Source organism: Macrotis lagotis, chromosome 5, assembly GCF_037893015.1.
Source record: "Macrotis lagotis isolate mMagLag1 chromosome 5, bilby.v1.9.chrom.fasta, whole genome shotgun sequence".
In the NCBI taxonomy this organism is placed as follows: Eukaryota; Metazoa; Chordata; class Mammalia; order Peramelemorphia; family Peramelidae; genus Macrotis; species Macrotis lagotis.
Window position 1 is genome coordinate 96520165 of NC_133662.1, and position 22968 is coordinate 96543132.

Genomic DNA, 22968 nt, shown 5'->3' on the forward strand with positions numbered 1-22968 from the left:
GATGATCTGGATATGTTAATGAACTAATCCCTAGGTGACATAGATAGAAGTTGATCTGATTCCCAAAAAGCCCTATAAAAATGAGTCCTTAAAAATCCTTCCCCCAAGCAATCTTCTAACTTCAACAGATCCATGGTGCCCAGCATTTGATATGCTCTGCCTCTTCTCCTCTCATCTTCTTCCCCATGCTACCTGCCTCCACACCATCTGCCTCTCAACTCCATTTTTTTGCTCTTTGTCTCTTTATTTTCCGTGCTGTTTACCCTTATACCCTTTGTAGTTATTAAAGTGTGATTGCTGCCCTGTTTCCCACTGCCAATCATGATCTTTCCCAGTGAGTACTCAAAGAACTTGGCATATCTACCCCACTTCATAATTCCATAAATTATCAATTTATCTCTCACTATTTTCTACCAGTTGACTGCATAGTGATTGAAAAGCCTTTTATTTAACTGCTGAGCCAAATCTGAATATGCAGATAAAAAGTCATTTGGACAAATCATCTTTTTTTTTTCATCAGGACAGCTTTCATATGAGGAGGAAGAAATACTATGTGCTTGGGGTAGGGGATGAGAGGAGTGGGAAGAAGGGGAGGGAAAAGGAGAATAGAGATGAGACTAGCAACTGTCCCAGCATATTACAATTGATCCCTTATTTTTCTACCTGGCTTCTATTATATAGCCCTGAACATGTGAACACTGTTTTATTGTTTCTTGATCTTAGATGAATTAGTATCAGAAATGAAATGAACCTAAAGAATTTGTAAACTTTGAAAAGTTAGAAGGTCCTTTAGAAGTCCAACATCTTGAGATAGTGACAAAATCTGCTAATAACCATAGCTATCAGTACAGCAAGGTCTAAAAATGAGGAAATAACTTGTCCATAAGTGAACTTGGTGAGCACTCCTTAAAGGGAGAAAATTACACCTCAAGTCAGGAAGTACCCCCTTCCTTGACTACAAATGGGTAGATTTGAGTAGGAAATTTTCTGTAGAAAATGAACAATTAGTACAGTGCTGGGAAGACAGGAAGTACCTAATAACTGCTTATTTACTATCTGTCTTTAGGTTCCTTCTCTTCAAGGACTAAGTGAATATGTAAAGGGGAGACTAGATCCTGATTTAAGAAGGCAGAAAGTTTCTGTCCTCACTGTATTATCTCCAAAAATACCTATTTGCAAAATCAAATTGATGTTAATTGAGTTATTGATATTGAGGAGATGGTAGCTAGTTAAGTGATAGTATAATATAATATACCTTATATACATATACATATATATATATATATATATATATATATATAATATACCTTAGGGGCTTATAGGTTATCGTACTAAAATTCCACATGCCCACAAACTACTTAGTGTTACCCCTAAAAGCCTGAGGGAAGAAGTAACCAGTCAAACTCTGGGGACTTGACCTGCTAGTCCAAGTGTGATCATTCAAAAAGACATATTTATTAAATGCTATGTGCCAGATATGGGGCACTGTGCCAAGCATTGGAGGTTGAGAGAGTGAGCCCAGAATCCATGTGTCACATTTGTATTTAGAATCTTAATAGCTATAGATTTTAAGAAAAGGGAACATTCTTCAAAGACCCATGAGCACTGAAATCAAACCTGTTCCATTTTCTTAGATTAGTTTTTCTCCTTCCAGTTTTTTCCCCAGATAATCTTGAAGCCTGGCATGATGACATATCTCTAATCTCTAAAACTGGTGGAATCTTTGGGGTCAGTAATTTTGAACTGCAGTTAGGCAAAAGTTAAGTGGATCTTGGTGTTAATTTGGATACTAATATGGTACACTTCCAGAGCAGAGGGTCACCAAGGTGCTTAAGGAAGGGAAACAGCCCATATTGGGTATCAATGCTTTGGGATACCAAGTAGCATTGGATTATAGACATGAGTGGCTGCATCACTTCCAGTCCATGAAAAATAGAGATCCAGTCTCAAAAACAAAACACAACTCTTATCTTCTGAGTAGGTACAAAAAGGAAGAAATAATATGAAACCTTGCCTATACAATTAAAATAGGATGATCTCCCTCAATTCCTTCTCATATCCCATTCACCTTCCTCTCCTTCACTGCAGAAACTTAAAGAATTTCCCCTCATATATTTATGCATTCAGAGTAGACCAAGAGAGACTCATATCTTTAAAGAAAAATTTTCTCACCATATTAATGAATTATTCTAGATAGTCCCCATCACATTGTGAAGCAGTATTTCCAAAGGACACACCACAGGTGTGCTTAAAAAAGATGCTAACGGGATCAATACTTCAACATGCAAATGCAATCACTAGATTATGTTCACCTCTGAATACAAAAGCTTGATTGTCTGAAGGTGCTACTCTTATTAGTAAACAAGAAAATGTTGAGACCTGCTGTTCCTATACAGTTCTATCATTACTGATTTCAATTTCATTCTTTAAAAATGAGTATCACAACACTACATCTCAGGGACATTAAGCAGATTTTGTAAAAGGCATAATTAAATGTAGCATTATATTATTTTTTCTCTATGGAAGAGCTGAGCACGGAATAAAATATCATCAACTGACATCAAATAGCCAGCAAATTTATTTTTAATAAAAATCCTATCTCTCTGATGTAAGAAGCCCAACAAAAAGAAATCAAAATTTATTATTCTATCACAGTGGTGATGTACATTAGAATAAGTTCCCTCAATTGCAAGATTTTTTTTCTGGAGGATATGATGAGTTCAAAAAGATATTAATAGAATCAATACTTGAAAATGCAAAATTAAGAGCTCTATCATTTTCATTCATTCAGCAAACTTTAGTTCCCTAATGAATGCATGGCACTGTGCTAGGCACCAATATAAAGATAAAATTAAATGTAGTCCTTTCCCTCAAGGAAATGCTGTGTGTGTATTATTTTCTTTAACTGAATAATTTTTCTTGGTCCTTTTTATTCACTTCAAATTCACTTCTATGTCATCCTGCATACTAAGAGTATACCATTCCACAAGTTTGCTGCTCTTCTGGAACTCTTTATTTAAAAGCCTTGATAAAAGAAAAGATTAAATATATCCTATTTGGATAATGGATGCAATCATGGGTTTTCAAATATTAAGTTCTTGAAAAAAAGTTTAGTTCATATATACCAAATCATAAAAAGCGAGTTAGACATAATTTTTCCTAAATTAAATGAGAATTTTGTTGTACCCCCACAATTTGCGGCTCTGAAGAGGTCAGAAAATCTGAATCATTAAATCTCTTCTTGCTGTCAAAGTCAAAGATATATGTCCCCATAACAAAACAGAAGCATTCTAAAATGAAGACAATGCTCAGTAGTTGCCTTTGTTTGAAATTCTGAGCTAAATTACAAATTTATCTTCATCAATGGAAAAATGGTATTTGTATCAAAGATACTAGTTCACAGGTTGAATCTCAACATTCAACTAGGAGAACAGGGGCCATGCAGGGGCCTCTGATTTCATTAGTATGCCAGTTTCTTGGAAGACAAGCTCCCTCTACTGATGGAGACTGGCAAAATCTTCTTCACACTCTCAGAGAAGTAGTAGAGCACTTAGAGGTTAGGTGTCTTTCGTAAAATCACATAGTATATATTAGAAACAGGGATTGAATCTAGGCCTTCTCTCTAAGCTCAGATTTCTATCCACCATAATGCTGCTCATTTAAAAGGAGAAAGAAATCTAAATTTATCTAGGGGTACAGGGTGAGGAGAAAATTGTGAGATTTTGAAAATTTTTATTGGCCTATAGTTTTCTCCCAATGACATATCTGGGTTGAGATTATTAGTAAGCCCCTACAAATAGACGTCACCTCTAAATATTTTTGAGAAATTATTATCCCACTTTCCAATCCCCTTTTTTTGGTGTCTCTATTTTTTATTAGTCAACTTTTTCTTATTCTTACAACTATTCTTTGTAAGTCAGTTGGTAAATAGGCATTTTTAAAGCACTCACTATGTGCCAAGCATTTTGCAAGCACTGCAAATACCAAAGACAGAAAAATAATCCTTGCCTTCAAGGAGCTGACTCTGGAAGGACAATCAAGGTTGTCTTTTCATTCTCTAGATTCTCAGAAAAATCTCAAGCGATGAAGAACTAATCCGAAGTAATACCTTGTATTTTACCATCCAGAATTACTGTAGTTGTTTATTTATAGACATGAATGTATTTTTAAAAATTAACTAGAAACAAAAGAAAACTGAACTGAGTTAATAGTAATTTTAAAAAAATTATTTATCTTCTGTTTCTAACCTTTCTTCTCAAATATATTCTTTCACCCTCTTGCAACAAAAGATTTTTAAAAGATTAAAAAGGTGGGGGCAATTTTCAACATAACAATATAAGTCTTCTGTGTACATTTCCCCCTATTTGTGCAAATAAAGGAGAGAAGTGTTTTCTCATCTTTTTCTTTAGGGACAAAAACAGTATTCAGTGTTTGGCCTTGTTTTTATTATTGTCTTTGTTCTTTGTTTACATTGTTGTAGTCATTGTGTATAAAGCTTTCCTATTCTGGCATCTTTCACTCTGCATCAATTCATGCAAGTATTCTTGTTCTTGCCACTGTTAAATCTTTCATCATATTCCCAAAAGAACCCCCCCCACCAAAGATTCCTTTAAAGAATATAGTGATGAATATATGACATGTTCAAAGTTATATACTCTAGTCCATGTAAGGCATGAGTTTCTATAGGTCACTGACATCCATATCCTTTTTACTAGCTCTAATTCAGATCTCAAATATCAAGATCCAAGCAGATATCCTGCAACTTGGAACTGGAAATATCTGAAAAGATTTTCCTGAGACCAACTGTGATCAAGTAGCAATGAAATCAATTGCAGACTGGCCAGCCAAAACTTTTGTATATTAAGGGTTTTATAATGTAGAAGGAAACCATCTATTGACTCTTTCTGTGTTACTTGTGATCTGTAAAAGTATTCTTTCTACTCTAGCCCAGTGGGAAATTACTATCAGCTTGAATCTTAATCAGTTAAAACTATAGAAATAACCATATGGTGTTATACCGTGCTTGTCAGTAGCCACTGCAAAAAGCCCCTTTATAGCCTGGATGCACTGGTAATTCTTCCATTAGTAATTCATTGTGAGGCAGTCTGAATAAGTCATTTGTGAAAGAAACATGGTGTTAATTGACTGTGTGTAGACCACATCTCTGTAAATGTCTGTAATAAGCCATCTTCTAGTTTCTAAGGAAACTCCAGCCCCTCCAAATAGGAAAGGTACAACCTTACAGAACAATTGATATTCAAGTACAGTCGCATTCTTTCTCTCTGGGAATCGATAATGTATCATACATCTTATGTTCCAAGTCAGCTTCTAATCACAGATGATGAAGTAAAGATTTGGTTGACCCCAAATATTAACTATATAATTTTGTATTATGTAAACTATGGTACTGTTGTCTATAATATTGTTTCTTAACATCGGCTTCATTGAAGAGACAGATCTTGGGTTTTTCTTCTTACAGAATAAAGATAATATTATTAATTCAGTCAGACAAAAATACTTCTAAAAGATTCATTTCCTTTTATGAAACTTTATTTCTCTCTCTCTCTTTTACACACACGCACACACACACGCTGCATTTAACTGTTAATTTGACAATGGAGCAATCAATATACAGTTTAAAAGGGATCAACAAGTTTGGGAAGGCTTGATAAAGAATTACTCAGTGCAATTACACACATACATCTATATATACATGCATATACATATATATATATAACATATTAGATAAAATCTATAGGATGGATGGATGGATGAAAAATGGATGAATAGTTAGAAGGATAGATAGATAGATAGATAGATAGATAGATAGATAGATAGATGATAGATGATAGATAGATAGATGATAGATAGATAGATAGATAGATAGATAGATAGATAGATAGATAGATAGATAGATAGATAGATAGAGATAGAAGACAAATAAAGAATCCCTGGTCCAAAGGATCTCAGATTTTTGAAGGGGAGAGTATTGGCTCTGGAATTTCATTGAAATAGGTGACTACTAAAGAGCAAACTCCCTCAACCAATGAAAATAAGTTTCTCACTATAGAGCAATGCCTGGAGCACCACAAAGTTAAGTGATCTGCACAGGGTCATATAGCTATGTCTGTGTCAGAAGTAAGACTTGAATCCAGGCCTTCCTGGTTCCAAAGCTGGTGTTCTTTGTGACATTGTCTCCTCTCAGATCTATTACCTAACACTTTTGAGAATTTGTATATGTTGTGATAGAAGAAATTTCTACCCAAGTTTCTCTCTCTATGTGCAGGAGAGTACTTTTTCTTAAAAGGTAATGCAATCATCCTGAAAACCCAATTTGTTTAGGAAAACTAAGCCCCAAAAGATTCACATCCTCCCTGATGCTTGACAGGTAGACAACTACAGGCAACTTAGAGGAAGGGGAGCATGTCCTTGCAGTATGTCCTTGTTAACTCTCCTTCACCTACAATGGTTATGTATATCTCCTTTTGTTAAGTGTTTGATGAACTATGACTGGCTTGTATCTTCCCAATCTAAACTGCCAGGTATCCAACCCGGTCATCTCTGACCTGCAACAGATTTTTAAGTTACCTAGACAGAATCTCTTCCCTTTACTGGACTTACAAAACTGAACAAAAGACAACAGCAATTTTGTACCAGTCATGTTGTAACTTTGTTACATAAGTCCACTTTGTATTAGAGTTATTTGTGCATAGGTCTTCCTTGAGCAAATAGAATAGGGTACATTTTAGGAGGGCAAGTAGTATATATGTGTGTGTGTATATGTATGTCTATGTATTCATAAATGTATATATATATATATATGTACATGTACACACATGTTTGAGTATTTGCCCTCCCCATTCTTCATCTTTTGAGAACTGTCAAAGATGGTCAGGAGATAAGAAGACTTACTGCCACTACATATATCCTTTCCTTCTCCTTATTCTTCCCTCTACCCCTCTGCAGGACCTCATCTATCTGAACTGCTTGAGGATACACAGAGTTTAGATATATGGGAGTCACCAACTCTATTTCTTCCTATGAGATAAAGAACCACCACAGATCCTGATATTCTCTCCTAAGTTCCTCTAAGTCTCACTACTTGCCCTTCCTATATTTTGCTTCAGACTCCTAGCAGTATCTTCTGACTTACCGATGTAACCAAAGGCTCAATGAGCTTGACCATCTGACTGCCACTGAATCTTTAGCATTTCTCTGCCTTTCCATTTTCTCTGCAGATGAATTTTCTCTTATGTTATGCTTTCTAAATTAGAATACGAGTTCCTTGAGAACAAGGACTACCTTTCTTTTTTCTGTTTCTGTTCTCAGTGTTTAACAAAGTGCCTCTCACATGGCAAGTTTTTAATCTGTGGTGTTTCATTCATTCATTATTTGTTGAAGGAAGGACTGAGCCAACTTAATATCTGTATTTTTTAGAAGATCCAACTTCCTCCCCATCGTCCAAGAAATACCCTCTTCCAAGGTTTATGATTCTGTCCATTATCACATATACAGCACTAAATTGATAATGAGTAAGAATAGGTGAACCTAAAGCAGACCAAGTCAATTCTCATACTGTTTCCTAATGCAGTAGACTAATATTCTCTCTTTACTCATGCATCCCTTTCCTAACTTTCCTCCAGTTTTTTATGATGAAGGGTATGGGACAATACAAATACTTGGAAATAACATAGTAAGATATGGAGGAAATGTCACTCAATTATTCAATTAAGGAGTAATTTAAACAAGGTTGGATACAACTTCTTTTGGTTAGTGTCAGCAAAGAACTTGGTTCTAAGTTGTGTGTTGGTTCAGAAAAAGTCTACTACTTACATTTCCAAAGTGGTGATTAGGAATAGTAGTCAAATAACCTCAGTTAATTAGAGAAGTATTCAAAAACATCATCTCAAGGAAGTCAGATTGAAATAACAGGAAACAAAAAGAAATTCTGAACATAGTGGCTTAGACTTTTCAAAGACAAATCAAGAGAAACTAGGAGATAGTGGGGAACAGCAATAATGTATAGTGAATAGAGTGCTGAACAAAGTTAGGAAAAACTGGTTTGCCTCAGATACTTACTAGTTGCTTTCAGATACAGTTTTTTCATCTATAAAATTATGATAAAATAATAATAATACCTATCTCACAGGCTTATTGTGATGATAAAATAAATTAAAACAGATTTTTTTGTTTTTTCTCCATTTTGAAGATGACTAGTTGACATCAGGGGTGATGAAAACACCCTTCACAGCTCAAATAGATAAAACATTATATAAGTGCAGCTATTATTAATAAAACTAGGATAAGAGAAGTTCACTATATTGTATATACAAGTCTCCACAGGAAGGGGTCTTTGTTCATGGTGGGAATTAGTGGATAAAAGGGAGACAATATATTTAGGGATATAGGGATGGGTCATGCTCTGAGCATAGTACCCTATTTCTAGAGATCAGGCAAGGAGCAAGCCATTTCAATAATATAATAATTAATTTCACAAGCATTTATTGTGTTTGTTATTCTGTTATTACAGTCATGTCCAGCTATTTTAGAAATTTTCTTGGTAAAGAAATGGAATGGTTTGGCATTTCCTTTCCCAGCTCATTTACAGATGAGGAAATTGAGGCAAACAGGTTAAGTGACTTGCCCAAGGTCATAGAGTTAAGAAATGTTTGAGGCTAGATTTGAATTTGTGTCTTCCTGACTCCAGGCCCATCCTTCTATCCACTATGCCACTTAGCTACCTTAAGCATTTATTAAGTATCTACAAAAAACATAATTACTGTCATCTATAAATACAACTTCTGCCTTAGAACCAGTTGTTAACTTTTGCCTTTCAAGATATTTAGGGAGCCAAGCAGAAAAATGTGATCTGATTTTTGAAGAAATGGATCCAAAGGCAGGCATAGTCCACAGAAAACAATCATAAAAATAGCCAAGAGGGAAGAGAATAGAACTTTAAGGATGACCTGCTTCCCATAACAAATCATAATTTCAGAGCTGAGAAAACCCTAGAGGTCATCTCATTTAACATATATTTGACCAGTTAGTCCCCTAATATTCATCCTAAGTGAAAACGTTCATTTGTGGAAAATTCATGCCTTCCTAAAGCCACCCCATTCCATTTTCAATAGCTCCAGTTGTTGGGGCAGCTAGGTGGTGCAGTGGATAGAGCACCTGTCTTGGAATCAGAAGGACCTGAGTTCAAATCCGACCTCAGACACTTAATAATTACCTAGCTGTGTGGCCCTGGGCAAGCCACTTAACCCCATTGCCTTGCAAAATCCTAAGAAAAAGAAAGAATAGCTCCAGTTGTTAAGGAACTTGTTTCCCTATATTAAAGCAAACTTTTCTTCTCTTCAACCCATTGTTTCTCATTTTGTCTTCTGGGGTCAGAGAAAACAAATCAAATTCCTCTTTCACCTGATGACCCTTTAAATATTTATCAGTTATCATGCCTATTTTCAATCTCTTTTCTAGGCTAACCCTTCTTAGTTCCTTCAACTAATTCTGTTTGGCATGGTTTCAAGTCCTTTTACCATCCTTGTTGTTCACCTCTATATTGGTTTTAACTTGTCAGTCTTTCCTTAAAAAGTAACAGTCTGTTTAATTCCAAAGTAGCATCATTTTGGCAGAGGCAAGCTTTCCATGCCACCCTCCTACATATACACACTCAATTAACTCACTTAAGTGAAGGTTATGCAATTGTGCGTTAGCACAGATCAGAGCAAGTCAGTATATTGCTCCTATAAAAGTGTTAGAAAGATATGGAAAAGTGAGACGTCAACTCATGGATGGAGTGGTAGGGAAATTAGTATTTTTTGGTCTCTTCCCTAGGGCATCAATTTCCAAACTAGGTTGTTTTCTGATCTACTGTATATGAAAATTAGTGAAAATATTGGGTATTCTGATCCAGAGTAACAATAGGGAAAATAGATATTGGGGTTACAAGGTCAGGCAAGATTCATGTGAGATATTGATATCATCGACAACCAAGGAGAAAATGGTACAATATACAGAGTACTGATGCAGCAATGCAAGGAGACGATATGGAGATCTTATCTCTATCATAGAAGAAGTTAAGTCAGACAAAGTCATATCATAATTTTTCTGATACCTATTATCTCCATTTATAGTGTCTCCCTTTGAGGAGGTCACAACTACAGAGGATCATAGTTGTGAAATTCAAAGGGAACTTAGCTATCTAGCCCAACCTCTCCTTTTTATAGATGAGAAAATAGATGGCCAGTGATTTCTTCAAAATCACAAAGGTAATATGTGATGAGGGCAGAATTTGAACTCTAGCCATACTTGAAAGCTAACGTTTTGTATTTAGCTAAGATCTATTTGCTGTCTGTAATTGTGCCAAGTAAGTTTAGCATTCATGATAATCATGGCTTGAATGGGCATATTTTCTGATTTTTTTTTCTCAATCATGACTAGGCTAATTCCTCTTGTATCTAGAGGAGTGGTCTTCCCTCAGATTCTAGTGATTTCCTTTAATCACCATCACAGACTTGTCTAAACTAAATTGGCTTTCTTTGTCTTTTATTTAAGGAGACAGACTACCTGTTGAGTCACCCCCCCCCCATCTTATGGAAAAATAGTTCCTTACTGTCTGTGAGTTCCTCTAATATTTCCTACAGGAAAACTATTAAAAGTCTCTAAGGATTTTCATAATCCCCTTGGATTCAAGATTGCCAACCACTAGATTCACCAGTTGCATTAAGCTGAAGGAACCAGGCAGAACCATGATGGCAGTATTTCCCGGAAAATCGTCCCCCAATAAACTCCAAAAGCTGTCAAATGATGACTCTAGCCAAAATTTAGAGGGGGCAGAACCCACAGAAAAACTGAGTGATACATTTTCCCAGTCCAAGATAATTTAGGAGGTCCACAGGAAAAATGTATTTCACCAGGATAGGGGGTTTAGAAAAAAGCCTGGGCCACAGCTCCACACAGCAGCCCAGCCCTGCCTGGGGGTCACCGGGAACAGCTTGAAGGGGCAGTGATAGAACTCTGCTGCACCAGAATGAGTATGGAGTGAGGAGCACTGGCCTCAGAGTAGCCCTGAAGCGAGAACCTGCAGTGGGAATCTGGGTAAACCAGCCTGCACCTCCAGACCACAGCCCGCAGGAGAGACTGCAGAAATCTCTCTGCTCTCCCTGGGGCAGGACTCTGCTGTTTTCACACACTCAGATCCAGGTTGTAGTTTGGTCTTCCATACTAAGATAGCAGGGCTCCTCCTCACAGCTCCAGGGCAGAGGGGAGTGCCTGAGGTCATCTACATATCAAAGTACAGGCATATAAAGGTCCCAGTGGGGTGTCCCAACACCCCCCCCCCAAAGCAGGTGTCCCAATAATACTCAAAAACTCAAGAAGCACCCCAAGACCAGGCACAGGCTGGAGAAATGAGTAAACAGAGAAAAAAAGAGGAATACCATTGAGAAATTATTTGTCTATGATCCCAAGAAAGATCAAAATACTCAATATGAAGATGAGAAAGTACAAATTCATGCATCTAAATACTCCAAGAAAAACAAAAGTTGGGCTCAGCCTATGACAGAGATAAAAAAGGATTTTGAAAATCAAGTAAGGGAGATAGAAGAAAAATTGGAAAAAGAAATGAGAGAGATGCAGGAAAAAACATGAAAAAGAAGTTAGCAGCTTAGTCAAGGAGATCCAAAAATGAAGAAAATAACATGCTAAAAACCAGCATAGGTCAAATGGATAAAACAGCTCAAAAAGTTATTGAGGAGAAGAATGCTTTAAAAAAGAGAATTGACCATATGGAAAAGGAGATAAGAAAGCTCTCTGAAAAAAACAAATCCTTCAGATGTAGAATGGAGTTAAAGGAAGCTGATGCCTTTATGAGAAATCAAGACACAATAATTCAACACCAAAAGAATGAAAAATTAGAAGAAAATGTGAAACATTTCATTGAAAAAAACAACTGATCTGGAAGATGGATTCAGGAAAGATCATTTAAAAATTATTGGGAAACCTAAAAGTCATGATCAGGAAAAGAACTTTGACCTCATTTTTAAAGAAATCCTACAGGAAAATTGCACTGATATCCTAGAAGCAGAAAGCAAAATAGAAGTTGAGAGAATCCACCAATCTCCCCCGGAAAGAGATTAAAAAAAAATAACCCAGGAACATTATAGCCAAATCCCAGAATTCCCAAGTCAAAGAGAAAATATTACAAAGAGCCAGAAGGACACAAGTCAAATATCATGGAGCTGCAGGCAGGATCACAGAAGACTTAGCAGCAACTACATTAAGGGCTTGTAGGGCTTGGAATATAATATTCCAGAAGACAAAAGAGCTTGGAATGCAACCAAGAATCAACTACTCAGCAAAACTGAACATCCTCTTCCAGGGGAAAAGATGGACTTTCAATGAAACAGAGGAATTTTGAATGTTCCTGTTGAAACGACCAGATCTGAACAGAAAGTTTGACCTTCAAATACAGGACTCAGGGGAAGCATAGAGAACAGAGGAGGAGGGTAAAATATGAGGGACTTAATGATGATGAACTGCATGTATTCCTGCATAGAAAAATGATACTGGTACTACTCATATGAAACTTCTCATTTAATAGAGTATGTAGAAGGAGCTTTTACAGATGAAGCACAGGAGAGAGCTGAATTTGAAGATATAATATGGTGTAAAAATGGAGTCAATGACTAAAAGGGAAATGCATTGGGAGTAAGAGAAAGGAGAGGTGGAATAGGCTAAGGTATTTTATATAAAATATATATTATATGAAGTAACATATAATATATATGAAATTATTATATGTAATATATATTACATGTATATATTATATATCATATGTAATATATATATATAGATAGATAGATAGATATAGATATAGATATAGATATATATAAAATGAGTTTTTCCAATATATGGAAGGGGGAAGGTGAGGGGGAATGAGGGAACCTTCACTCTCATCAGAAATGGCTCAGAAAGGAAACAGTGCATACACTGAATAGGATATAGACATCTAGAGTTAAAAGGAGAGAAGGGGGAAAGGGGGAAGGGGTTATATGTGGGTCAAAGGGGAGAGGGTAGATCATAGGAGAGAATAGTCAGATACATAACATTTTTTTACTTCTTGCAAGGGGATAGGATTGGGTGGCCTGTCTAGGACCACAGGGCTGGGTGGTTACTGGGTCTCAGGGGTGGTATGTGAGCTCAGGGCCTCTTGGCCCCAGAGCTGGTCATCAGTCCACTGAGCCATTCAGCTACCCTACAGCACATTTTAGAAGAGGGACAGAGTGAAAGGAGAGAGAAAATATAATATATGGTAGTGGGGAGGAATGGATGGAGGGAATTACAATCAGCAACAGCAACAGTGAAAAAATATGGAAGTAACTTTTATGATGGATTTATCATAAAGAATATGATCCACCTGAGACAGAGCTGATGGTATCAGAACACAAACTGAAATACATTTTTTCTCTTTCCTTTACTTTATTTCTCATGAGGGTCTATATTTTTGGAGGGTGGGGGTATTATGTTTGCTCTTAAACAAGAGTATTTTAGTAATGTATATAAAAAACCATCACTTGTACAAAAATATTCATAGCAGCTCTGTTCGTGGTGGCAAAGAATTGGAAATTAAGTAAATGTCCTTCAATTGGGCTTAACAAAATGTAGTATATGTAATGTGATGGAACACTGTTGTTCTATTAGAAGCCAGGAGGGATGGGAATTCAGGGAAGCCTGGAAAGATTTGCTTGGACTGATGCTGAGCAAGATGAACAAAACCAGAAGAACACTGTACACCCTAGTAGCAACATGGGAGTGATGACCAACCTTGATGGACTTGCTCATTCCCTTAGTGGGACAATCAAGCACAATACTTTACTTTTCTTCCTTAAGGATATGATTTCTCTCTCATCACATTCAACGTGGATCAATGTATACCAAGGAAGCAATGTAAAGACTAACAAACTGCCTTCTGTGGGGGATGGGGGAGGGAAGAAAGATTAGGAAGAAAATTGTAAAAAATTCAAAATAAAAATTTTTTAAAAAAGATGAAGGGACCATGGTGGAATGTACCAGCTAAACTTCGAGACCAAGTCTGAACTTAAGGAATATCCCTGTATTGGCAAATCCTTGTCCTCAATGAATTAGCCTTTAGGTAGCCCAAGTTAAAAATGTACAGTGCTACTAATGGCATTGGTCACTCTATTTTTAGAATTAAAATCAGAAGCAAGCGCAGCTGTTATGCTTCAGATAAGTAGTGCAAGCTTGGAAGGCAGTTGAAAGCTCTCATCATTGCTTATTCTTATAATAATATACATTTGGTCTTGGACATAGGGGTATTGATTTTGAACAATAAATGCATGCCTGAAAATTGTCTTTAAAGAACTTTTGATAGACTTAATTATAATATAAATGCACATTTAGAGGTAATTATTTAAAAGGGATCTGTGATGAAAACTTTTGTGCAGCAAAAAAAATTACACCCTAATTGTTGAGTTGTTTCCCTCCCACCTCCAGTAAATCTGAATATTTATAAAGACTTATTTAAAAGTTAGGTATGCTGGGAATTTAAATCGTCTGATCAATAAACTCAAGCTATACCTATATGGAGAATTCTACTTCTTTGGGTGTTCATTTTATTCTTTAAATCTATTTTTCATCATTAAAGGAAAACTATGTTTTAACTTTACATCATCACTTTTCAAATAAATCTGTGAATATGTTTTAAAAAATATAGACATTAGTGAGATACATTACAACCTATTGCCAAAAAAAAATTACCTAGTATTATGACAAGTAGGCAGCCAAGATCACAGGATCAGAAGTATTTTTAAGGGATGCCAGTGCTTAATGAATCTTCAGTTTCTTGAGATGTTTAACTAGTATATATGGAACTCCTCCCCAGTTACTTCTGATTATAATTGGACTTCAAGTCCTTAATGCCTTTCAGCTCCTCAGTAAAGTCTACTATAACTGTCTATACTGCTTACATTTTTGGTATATTTCTACTTAGTTAAACAATAACATCAATGCATTATTAATTATAATTTCTATACAATAATTGCAAATTATTAATTATAATTACTATACATTGGGTGATGATTAAAGATCTAGAAGGGATATTATGGGTCATCTATTTTACAGATGAGGAAACTTGTCCAAAGTCACAAACTAGTAAATGTCAGAGCGCTCAATCCTCCAACTCCAGGAATAGTGCTATTTCAGATGATGATGATGACAACCACTTCCTTTTTTGGCACAATTTTTTCTGTCCCACAGTTTATAAATCCTGGCATAGTATAGTTAACATAAAATTTTCTAGGAAACTATGGAAACTTAAAAACCTATTCTTTATCTCTTCGTTAACTCGTCAACCCTGCTGATTCCTTTGTAGCATCATTCTGAGAGAATCTATTCTGTTTCATGAACTCTGAGGGATTTCCTAATCACATTTTCTAAAGTCAGCCTTTTACTAGCCAATCTAAGTGATTCTAAATGAAACTTTTATTCACTGAGAGAGATTTGAGCTCAAAAATCAGCCTTTCCTCACATTATTGGCAACCCATCCATCCTGACTTTTGATCTCCCCTCTCAGCAAATGATTCTCTGAATTTTTTTTTAGATTTTTCAAGGCAATGGGGTTAAGTGGCTTGTCCAAGGCCACACAGCTAGGTAATTATTAAGTGTCTGAGGTCCTATTTGAACCCAGGTACTCCTGACTCCAAGGCTGGTGCTCTATCCAATGCACCACCTAGCCGCCCCTGATTCTCTGAATTTACTCAAAACACTTCCCCTAACAAAATTTTTCTGTCTCAACCATATTTTTGGATTTCAAGAAAGTTTGTGACAAACATCCACGAAGCATTGTATATAGTAAGTTGTCAGAATATGGAGTATCACCTAAGGCTGTCAGTGGACTTGGTTCAAAACTGTCAAATCATCAAAACTACTGTTGTTGGGCATGCTAAATCTTTCTCTCAGCTGATTCCTTTGAGGTCCATCAGACTTCAAGCTCAATCTCTTATTGTTGCTCTGGGTAAATAACAGGTTCTATTTATGTGCAGTGGGAAATGCTACATTATATGGGTGTCATCCAGTTGATAGTAAAAACATGTTGAAATAATGCAATATTAACCCCATAAATATTCTGAATCACTTCAGAAATCTGATATTACCCACTAGACTATTGATCTTCACTCTCTGATGTTTTCTAGAGTGTATAAACCATGCATAGAGATTCAAAAGATCATAGGATTTAGGACTAGAGGAGCACTTAAGAGATAATCCAAAATAGAACTCATTTTTGTGTTTTTAAAATATATTTTATGGATGTCACATGACTTAATTTCACAATGGTATAAGGGTGTTCAAGGAAGTTAGCATCTCTGCTGTGAGAGAGGCCAACCTCTTTTCAAGACTACTTTCAAACAACTCTCACTTATGACAAGAAGTAACTGTATCATGCACAAATACTATAGCCCAGGAACTCATTTCAGCAGTTGGGCTAACCTAATTTGAGGGTAATGGAGGGGTCTCAAACCTGTTGGTGAAGTAGGACAGGGTCTACCAGAAACATGTGAAGATTTCCCCAAGTGGAATGGGCAGTTAAAAACAGTTTGTTCCAATAGTTATTGAAAGGGAATAAAACAGGATCTGTGGAGGGCTTAGACATCAAAGACATCACTGTAATACAAGCCATCACCAGTTGTCTTTACTTTTGTCTTGCCACTGGACATGGATGATTGAGAAAGAGAGACAGATAACTTCACACAACTCTGCCTCATTTAAACCCAATTTATTTTTTTAATTTTAGAAAGGTTTTATTTATTTTCAGTTTTACAATTTTCCCCCAGTTTTGCATCCATACCCCCCCACAGAAGGTAGTTTGCTATTCTTTACATCGTTCCCATAGTATACATTAATCTAAGTTAAATGTGATGAGAGAGAAATCATATCCTCAAGGAAGAAACATAGTATAAGATATAGCAGAATTACATAATATTAAGACAACATTTTTAAAAAAATTAAAGGTAATAGTTCTTGGTCTTTGTTCAAATTGAACAATTCTTTCTCAGGATACAGATGGCATTCTCCATCACAGATACCCCAAAATTTTGCCTGATTGTTTCCCTGTTGGTATGAGCAAATCCATTAAGGTTGATCATCACTCCCATGTTGCTGTTAGGGTGTACAATGTTCTTCTGTTTCTGCTCATCTCACTCAGCATCAGTTCATGCAAATCCTTCCAAGCTTCCCTGAATTCCCATCCCTCCTGGTTTCTAATTGACAATAGTGTTCCATCACATACATATACCACAGTTTATTCAGCTATTCCCCAATTGATGGACCTTCCCTCATTTTCCATTTCTTTGCCACCACAAACAGAGTTGCTATGAATATTTTTGTACGGGTGATGTTTATACCCCTTTTCATAATCTCTTCAGGGTATAGACCCAGTAGTGGTATTGCTGGATCAAAGGGTATGCACATTTGTATTGCCCATTGGGCATAATTCCAAATTGCTCTCCAGAAAGAATGTATTAGTGTCCCAGATTTCCCACATCCCTCCCAACATTGATCATTGTCCTTTATTAAGTGTCTGAGGTCAGATTTGAACTCAGGTACTCCTGATTCCAAGACCAATGCTCTATTCACTGCACCATTTAGCTGCTCCAGCTTGTCTTTTTTTTTAAAAAAAAATTGACTCAGTTCTCTGTATATTTTAAAAATGAGTCCTTTGTCAGAAACACTAGTCATAAAAATTGTTTCCCAATTTATCGCATTTTTTTTATCTTGGTTACAGTGGTTTTGTCTGTGCAAAAGCTTTTTAATTATAATGTAATCAAAATTATCTAGTTTATCTTTAATGGTGTTCTCTATCTCTTCCTTAATGAAAAATTGCTTCCCTTTCCATAGATCTGACAGGTAAACTATTCATTGTTCTCCTAGTTTGCTTATAGTATTGTTTTTTTATGCCTAAATCCTGTATCCATTTTGATCTTATCTTGGTATAGGGTGTGAGGTGTTGGTCTAATCCAAGTTTCTTCCATACTAACTTCCAATTTTCTCAACAGTTTTTATCAAAGAGGGAATTTTTATCCCAGTAGCTGGACTCTGAGTTCAGGCAGCAGATTGCTATAATTATTTCCTGCTATTGCACCTAGTCTATTCCACTCATCCACCACTCTATTTCTTAGCTCATACCAGACAGTTTTGATGACTGATGCTTTATAATATAATTTTAGATCTGGTAAGGCTAGGCCATCTTCTTTTGCACTTTTTTTCATTAAATCCCTGGAGATTCTCAACTTTTTATTTCTCTATATGAATTTACTAACAATTTTTCCTAACTAATTAAAGTAGGGTTTTTTGGAATTTTGATTGGTAGGGCACTAAATAAGTAGTTTAATTTTGGTAGAATTATCATTTCTTTTATATTTGCTCAGGCTATCCATGAGCAGTTGATACTTGCCCAGTTATTTAAGTCAGATTTTATTTGTGTGAGAAGTGTTTTGTAATTGTCTTCAAAAGGTTTCTGAGTCTGCCTTGACAGGTAGACTTTCAGTTAGTTTATATTGTCTGAGGTTACTTTGAATGGAATTTCTCTTTCTAGCTCTTTCTGCTGCATCTTGCTAGTCATATATAGAAATGTTGAGGATTTGTGAGAGTTTATTTAATATCCTGTGAATTTGCTAAAGTTGCAAATTATATCTAGTAGGGTTTTTTTGGATGATTTCTTGGGATTCTCTAGGTATACCATCATGTCATCTGCAAAGAGTGAGAGTTTTGTCTCTTCCTTCCCTATCCTAATTCCTTCAATTTCCTTTTCTTCTCTTCTTGCTGAAGCTAATATTTCTAATACAATATTAAATAGTAGTGATGATAATGGGCATCCTTGTTTCACCCCTGATCTTATTGGGAATGCCTCTAGCCTATCCCCATTGCATATAATGCTTGCTGGTGGTTTCATATAGATACTGTTTATTATTCTAAGGAATAATCCATTTATTCCTACACTGTCTAGTGTTTTTAGTAGGAATGGATGCTTGTATTTTGTCAAAAGCTTTTTCGGCATCTATTGATATAATCATATGATTTCTGATAGATTTGTTATTGATACAATTAATTATACTGCCAGTTTTCCTTGATATTGAACCAACCCTGCATTCCTGGGATAAATCCTACTTGATTGTAATATTATCCTAGTGATAACTTGTTGTAATCATTTTGATAAGATTTTATTTAAGATTTTTGCATCTATATTCATCAGCAAGATAGGTCTATAATGTTCTTTCTCTATTTCAACTCTTTCTGGTATAGGTATCACCACCATATTGGTGTCATAGAAAGATTTAGTCAGAGTTCTGTCTTCACCTATTTTTCCAGATAGTTTATATAGAATTGGAACCAGTTGTTCCCTACATGTTTGATAGAATTCACTCATGAATCCATCTGGCCCTGGAGATTTTTTCTTAGGTAGTTCAATAATGACTTGTTGAATTTCTTTTTTCTGAGATAGGGTTATTTAGGTATTTAATTTCCTCTTCATTTAACCGGGGCAACTTATATTTTTGTAAATATTCATTCATTTCATTTAGATTATCAAATTTATTGGCATAGAGTTGAGCAAAATAATTCTGAATTATTACTTTAATTTCCTACTCATTAGTGGTGAGTTCACCTTTTTCATTTATGATACTAGCAATTTAGTTTTCTTCTTTCTTTTTTTCTAATTTGGTATTTAACTGGAGGTTTTTTAATTTGTTCTTTCTCTAATTTTTTTAGTTGTATATTTAGTTCATTGATTTCCTCTTTCTCTGATTTATTCATATAAGCATTTAATGATATAATATATCCCTGACAGCTGACTTGAGTGTATCCCATAGGTTTTGGTATGTTGTTTCATTATTGTTATTATCTATGATGAAATAATTAATTCTTTCTATAATTTGTTGCTTGATCCACTCATTCTTTTTTTTATATTCACAAATGTTTAATTGCTGAATCAAGTTTTGGGGGTGACCATGGATGCACTAATGGCACATCTCCATACAACTGAATCCTCCAAGTGTATTAAGTTTTAAATATGGCTACAGATGCAGTACTAATGTTACATCCCTAAACTGGACTCTCCAAGTGAATACACCAGTGCTATTCACATACTAAGAACATGTCTATATTCTTTCTTTTTTTTAGGGTTTTTTTTTGCAAGGCAAATGGGGTTAAGTGGCTTGCCCAAGGCCACACAGCTAGGTAATTATTAAGTGTCTGAGACCAGATTTGAACCCAGGTACTCCTGACTCCAAGGCCAGGTGCTTTATCCACTACTCCACCTAGCTGCCCCATGTCTGTAATCTTTCAATTCAACAGGTCTTCAAAACAGGTACTTAGCAAGTCAGGAGATCCTATCTCTAACTAAACTCCTGCAGTGATGGGATGACCTTTACTCAGTCCTTAGACAAGCACTGAAATGCCTTTCAACAAGTTAAAGGCAGTATTTAATGAAATCATTGTAATTAAGTTACTTATGCACAAAGTTAGGGAATTTAAGATGGATTCAATAGGACTGGCCTTTGGACAGGCTGGGGCATAACTCCCCACCCCCACCCCAAGAACAATTCTCCCACCCCAAAAAACCCGTAACAGGTAAAAGTCATATGAAATTATTAAGTAGGCTTTCCCCATAGTTTGGTGAAAGAAGCCAGATTTAATTAAAACTTTTCTAAGACATGGGGCACATAGCCCTTGCTTTAAAAAAAAAAAAAGTTGCCTAAATCTTTTAAAATAAACATTCAAGTGTGACAGCTTGGTTGTGACTGGACTTATGACCAAAACAGAGAGAAGGGATCATTTCTTATCTAAACCCAAGTCTACCTAATCTACATAATTTCTCTATTAGAACAGCCATTCATGATCGAAATGCTCAGGTCGATGAAACCACTTTAAATAGGGTCGTTATGGTACATGTAAAAAAAGGAAAGAAGTCTCATCGGCTGCTTTTCAAAATAAATGAGGCGGAGTGCACGCGTTACTCCTCCGTGGCCTTCTTCAGGTAGGCTATCAAGTCGGCCCTCTCCCCCTTCTTCTTGATGCCCGCAAAGATCATCTTCGTGCCGGGGATGTACTCCTTGGGGTTCTCCAGGTACTCCATCAAGGTGACCTCTCCCCAGGTGATCCCTTTGTTCTTGCTGGCGTCGGTGTAGGAGAAGCCCGCGGCCTGGCCCATCTTGCGGCCGAAGAGCCCGTGCAGGTTGGGGCCGGTCTTGTGCTTGCCGCCCTGCTCCAGCGTGTGGCACTGGGCGCACTTCTGCACGAAGATCTTCTTGCCCTTCTCCCCGTCTCGCATGTTGGCCCAGTGCCTGGCTCGGCACGCTGCACCTGGCGCTGCCTCTCGATCCACTCATTCTTTAAAATGAGGTTATTCAGCTTCCAATTAGTTTTGGTTCTATATCTCCCTGGCCCAGTATTGCTTATGATTTTTATTGCATTATGATCTGAGAAAGATTTATTCACTATTTCTGCCTTTCTGCAATTGATTATTAGGTTTTTATGCCCTAGCACATGGTCAGTTTTTGTGTAAGTGCCATGTACTGCAGATAAGAAAGTATATTTCTTTCTATCCCCATTCTGTTTCCTCCATAAGTCTATCATGTCTAAGTTTTCTAACAACCTATTTACCTCCTTAACTTCTTTCTTGTTTATTTTATAGATAGATAGATTTATCTAAATCTAAGATGCTGTCTATGTCTTCCTGTAACTCCTTCAGCTTCTCCTCTAAGAATCTGGATGCTATATATACCATTGGGCACATACATATTTAGTATTGAAATTGCTTTATTGTCTATAGTACCTTTTAGGAGGATACAGTTTCCTTCCTTATCTCTTTTAATGCTATCTATTTTTGCAGCTGCTTTGTCTGAAATAAGGATTGCTACCCCTGATTTTTTCACTTCAGCTGAAGCAAAATATATTTTATGCTCCAACTATTTACCTTTATATGTATCTCCCTGTTTCAGATGAGTTTCTTGTAAGCAGCATATTATAGGATTCTGGTTTTTAAACCACTCTGCTATTCACTTATATTTTAAGGGAGAGTTCATCCCATTCACATTCAAAGTTATAATTACTAACTCTTTATTTCCCTCAGATGTTATCTTCCCTCTGTATTTCCCCCCTTTCTTCCCTTTATCCATATTCCCCAGTGTTTTGTTTCTGAATACTACCACCTTCAGTGTGTTTGCCCTCCTATATCCAACCCCCTCCCCTTTTTCCCCCTTTCCCTTGGCCCCTTCTTCCTTCCCTTCCTTCTATTGATTCCCCTTTCCTCCCCCCTCTTTTCCCCCATTTAACACTTTAAAGGTAAGATAAGTTTCTTAACTTCACTGTGTTTGCGTGTATATATGTTAACTTTAAGCCAATCTGATGAGAGTAAGATTCAGGCAGTTTTCACCTCCTCCCTTCTTCCCCTCTATTGCAATAAGTCCTTTGTACCTCTTAATGTAATGAAATTCACTCCATTCAGTCTCCTCCATCCTCCCATCTCTTTACTGTCCTTCTATTTAGGATTTATTGTTTTTAAATCATTCTATCTGACTCATAGGGTTTTCTCAATAGGACTTCTATTAAGAGGTTTGTTTCATATTGTTTATGAGGGAAGATCAGGAGACCTTTACACAGGGCCTGGCTTCTCTCTGCCATCTTGTCCAGAAGTCAAACCCAATTTATTCTTGAGTCAAAAGATATTCCTCCTACTATTTTACCATTTTTACCTGTCTCAAGGTCCTGATGGCAATAGGTAAAGAAAGTGATGAAGCAGTATGTGTGGATACTCTGCACACAGGGTGACTTAGGCCATAGGGTCATCTTCTCACTGAACAGAAGTAATAAAGGGATTTGTCAGCCCCCCTGAGTATCTTTTAAGGATTGTACTGCTCACTTCTTGGGGAGAGGAAGGAGCTAGAGAAGGTGCCC

General features: G+C 36.4%; 1 pseudogene; it reads right to left on the bottom strand.

Annotated features, from left to right (window-relative positions):
- Positions 1 to 21025: 21025 nt before the first annotated feature.
- Positions 21026 to 21343, bottom strand: LOC141489807 (cytochrome c, somatic pseudogene; annotated as a pseudogene).
- Between the last annotated feature and the right edge of the window lie 1625 nt (positions 21344 to 22968).